The sequence below is a fragment of the Nicotiana attenuata genome, unplaced genomic scaffold (assembly GCF_001879085.1).
Source record: "Nicotiana attenuata strain UT unplaced genomic scaffold, NIATTr2, whole genome shotgun sequence".
NCBI classification, from domain to species: domain Eukaryota; kingdom Viridiplantae; phylum Streptophyta; class Magnoliopsida; order Solanales; family Solanaceae; genus Nicotiana; species Nicotiana attenuata.
In genome coordinates, this window is record NW_017682926.1 from 4,675 (window position 1) to 9,138 (window position 4,464).

At 35.7% G+C, this 4,464-nt stretch overlaps 1 long non-coding RNA gene across 1 annotated transcript; it reads left to right on the plus strand.

The window, feature by feature from the left end:
- The first annotated feature begins 336 nt into the window (after nucleotides 1–336).
- On the plus strand, nucleotides 337–1,036 carry LOC109222034. Its single transcript, XR_002067348.1, has 2 exons — nucleotides 337–399; nucleotides 728–1,036. It is a non-coding gene; the product is annotated as an uncharacterized LOC109222034 (long non-coding RNA).
- Nucleotides 1,037–4,464: the final 3,428 nt, after the last annotated feature.

The window sequence follows — 4,464 nt, forward strand, 5'->3', positions numbered from 1 at the left end:
TATTTTGTCTTAATGAATTGTTCTATGCACAGTAGGTGGTGCAATGAGAAGGGGGACACTATGTGTGAAATTTGCCGCCACGTTTGTAGGTCCAATTTTTTTGTCCTGTGTTCATTCTTTAAGACCTAAATGTTGCTATTGAGTAGTTTGATCTTATCCATGCTTCTCTTTAATGCGAGATTACAGAATTTTAAGTTAAATTATATAGCACGAGCTCTTTTGCTTTGGCCTATCACAGTTACAGGCCAGTAGTCCTATTATTCTGCATATAGAACAGTTTCTGATGTTTGGTAATTATGTACTTACTAATCAACCTTGTAAAATTGTGGGCAACGCAGCATTGCTTGAATATCTCTTTGTTTGGCACAAGATGAAGAATGCTCCTATATTTGGCACGAGGTATATGTGTTTATTCTTACTTATCTGTATCTTGCTATTTCATGTCTGCTTGGTTAAATTTTTACATTGTAGTTGTAGAATTCATCTCTATAGGGTTACTAGTATTAAACGAAATATGATGTATTTTTGGCTGAATAACTAGATCTTGTTTCATGACTCATGCAAGTGTAAGGAGAATATGCTCTAGTATTGCTAGTGACGGCGGACACTAGTTGCTTTAAAAGTGTTCCCAAATGTGTTCTTCCAAAGCAATAAATGACTTTGAAATAGTCATTAGCTAGTTGGCATAACCTTAGGCGTATATTATTTGGTTTTTCTTGTTTGGTAGGGTGAACTGAAGCCCATGGATGCAGAGCAACAGAGAGAGTATGGTCACAAGATGGTGAATTTCATTGTTGATTATTACAAGAACAATGAGAACTCAATGTTCTTAATCAAGTTCAGGTTTTCATAATAACCTATCAATTTCTTTTTGTATCCTTACCCAAGAATTAGTTATTTCCCCATAGAAAGTTTAGCCATTGCATGACAGTGTTATTTTGGTAGAGTTCGCGGAGACTTAGCTAGAAAAAAGTACTCCATTTTATTTCGAATGAAATTAGTAAAGCTCAATCTTTTGATGAATACATTTTTAATATCTTAGCTGGTTGGTGACCATATCATCTGTCATTGCTCATGATAAAAAAATTTATTTAGTTCCATGAGGATTTGAATTTATAATGTTTGTCACTATGGTTATTTTTTATGAAATTTGATTTATGTCGTAAGTTATTGATAAAATTATTTCTTTAATCCTACAAATAAAAAAAATTCAAATAGAAAAAGAGTTTTCAACAAAATATTGTGGCTGAAATAAGCTGCCACTATTTTTTTTTTTAACACTAATATTATATTGTAGAGGTTATAAACCACCACATAACTTTTTAAAAAAAGAATTTAAATCTTATTTTGGGGGTTTATAAACCCCCCAAAATATCTTATTTGAACCATTATGATCATATTGAGGGGGTTTATAAACCCTTGCAGTATGTTTTTTTTGCACATCGAAATCATATTGCGGGGGTTTTAAACTAGCACTAATTATCTTTCAAAAACCCCCACATAACTTTTTAAGAAAAATATTTAAATCATATTTTGGGGGGTTTTTAAACCCCCACAATATCTTTATTGAACCATTACGATCATATTGAGGGGGTTTATATACCCTCGCAATATTTTTTTTTTGACACACCGGAATCATATTGCGGGGGTTTTAAACTAGCACTAATTATATTTGAGAACCCCCACAAATCAAAAATTTATTTTGTGGCGGTTGTCGTGGAGGTTTTAAAAACCCGTGGCAAAATGCTTGTGGCAAAGGTAACTGTGGCACTTCTAGAAACCGCCACAATTCTTTTTGTGGGGGTCAAAAACTGTCGCAATTTGACCAAAAAACCCCCCACAAAATAAGTGTTTTCTTGTAGACCTCACCCCTACCTTGTGAGGATAGAGAGATTATTTCCAATAGACCCTCGACTCAGGAAAGCGTAGGCACCACATTATACCGGAAAATTATATAAAAAATAAAACTTGAAAATTCATCATAGATTCAGTGAAAAAATGCATGTTCAAGCCAGTCAGTTAGAAGTTTCCACGTTTACGGTGCAACATTGTTCATGATGTTTCAAATTAAAGGTTTAGTTGACACAACCAATAGGAAGGTTGAACTAAAAACCCACAAAAAGTTCCCCAACATCAGCATTTCTCCAGCAATGCAACAAATACATCTAAATTGAGTAATACTCTATTTCTCCACTCATAGATAAACAAAAGTAAATACAAAAAATCTGTTAAGAAACCACAGCAACTTAAGCAGAAAACCAAACCTAAAACTTCCAAAAGAAGTGGTCCAACAGAAAACCAAGAAAAGAAGAGCATAAGTACAAGAATTCAAAAGAGATTTTGCTATAAGCTAAAGGAAATCACTGAAACTGAAACTTGTACCATCATGTTCCAAAAATGGTACTAATTACAGTTAAAGCTCCTATTGGAGATTTTTGGACAAATACACCAGGTAAACTAAAAATGTGAAGGGTCATGAAGACAGAGAGAGAAAAGGAAGAAATACCAGGATCCAAAGGAATCTAGCTAGAAACCATCAAAATACCAAAGTTTAAAATGACAGCAAATATTTCTACATAAATGCACGAATTAACCTTGAGTTGATACTTGAAACTGTCAAATGGTGCGAGAGTTAGTCGCGTCGACGACCATAGTGGATTCTCAGGAGGATTGATCGTTTCTATTGGCTCAGCGAACGTGCTCCTACCAATTGTCCAAGTGAATTTCTTAACTGGATATCCATACACATATAATCTGATTCCTTAACTTGTGCAACAAACACCAAGTAAGTGCGGAAAGCATGAAACAGATCTTAAAAATGTGTTATTTCAGCATTGAATATAATGCCCTGGAATTGGTTTTCCTGTAATAATATAAGATACAATTAGGATACCCAAATATGTATAAAGTGAATAATTTTTTTCTAAAATCCATGGTTTTCTTGCAGTTCTCTAAGTAAATATATGAGCAAATAGTAGATTAGTTCATTTATTGCTGGCAATTTATGAATTCAACAAAAACTACCTTTTGATCCTGCATAATCATAAGTTGATACCTTTTTTGTTATCCCTAAGTCTGCCTTTATCAACTACTTGAACTCTGCAGGTGCATATTTTCGAAGAAATTGCATTGACATGTTCAGATAATCTGCAATTACAGCATGTTACAATATAACAGTATGTTTGAACTCCGATATAGCACACAACAACCATGAAATTGCATAATCAAAAGTATGTGAAGAACACAGAAAATCACGAAATTCTAAAAATCAGCAAGGTTAGAGCTTAAAATGCACTTTTACCACCTAATTTAACAACCAGCCATTGAATTGCAAAATGAAAATTCTTGCAGAGAACCCAAAAGATAGGGCAAAAAATCAAAAAAATGGAAAAAGGATCTGGGAAAATCAGAGAGAAACAGGAGAAGAGAACCTGCAAAAACCATTGAGCTTCACAATTACCCAAAAAAATACAAAAGGAAAAGAGAACCTGCAAAAATCATTGAGCTTTGCAATTACCCAAAAGAATACAGAAGGAAAAAAAGGAGAAAAGAGAAGAAGATATAAGAAGAATGAAGATAATAAAGAATTTAAGTCCAAGAAGCTTTTTCGTGAGAACGCATAGTAAGTATTTCTTGAGTTAACCAATGATGTCCTCTCTGGAAAGAGACAAATGTTGATGGTTGTGAGTCACAACTTGTGACCCTAGGAACATTCAACATGGTGACATTTGGCTAGAGAAACCAGCACAAAGGTTGATGGTTATAGCTGTGTGCTTGAATGTTTTTCTCTCCTCCTTGGTCTCACACAACTGATCCTCCATAGTGACATATTGTCACAGTATACTGTGGCTATTTCTTTTATGGATGGAGGTTGATATGGATGAAGTAAGAATTATAGAAAACGAGGAAGAAGAATCAACTGATGAAGCTCAAACTAGTGAGGAAGAAGAATTCTCGGACGAGGAACTATACGTCGATCAGCTTTAAAAAGTTGGTTTCTTTAATAACTCATGTTATAGCTAGTTTCTTTATATGTTTCAATCTAACTTTGTATTATGTCATGCAGATGTCAGGCAAGGTCGAGGTAACAGTGATCCTACTGGTTCTCGGGGTAGAGAAAAGCCTAGGAAACAAAAGATGAGGGTAGAAGGTACTACTCAATCCGTTCCTGCCTCTTCACAGATGCTTGTGCCTATGCCTGTGCCTGCGCCTCCACCCCAGGGCTATTCTGAGCTGCCAGCGCATGTCCAGCCCTACACCTTCGTGCAGACGCCAGGTCTTTCTTCACAGGGCCATAGGACTGTACGACCTACATACAGTCCACATGTCTCACATCCACATAGATCGCATCCATCAGCAGCTCATGGATCGCATCGATCCATGTCACATCCACATGGATCACAGCCATCCGTGTCACAGCCACTCGGGTCACAACTATCTGTGTCTCATCCACTTGCGGCCCAT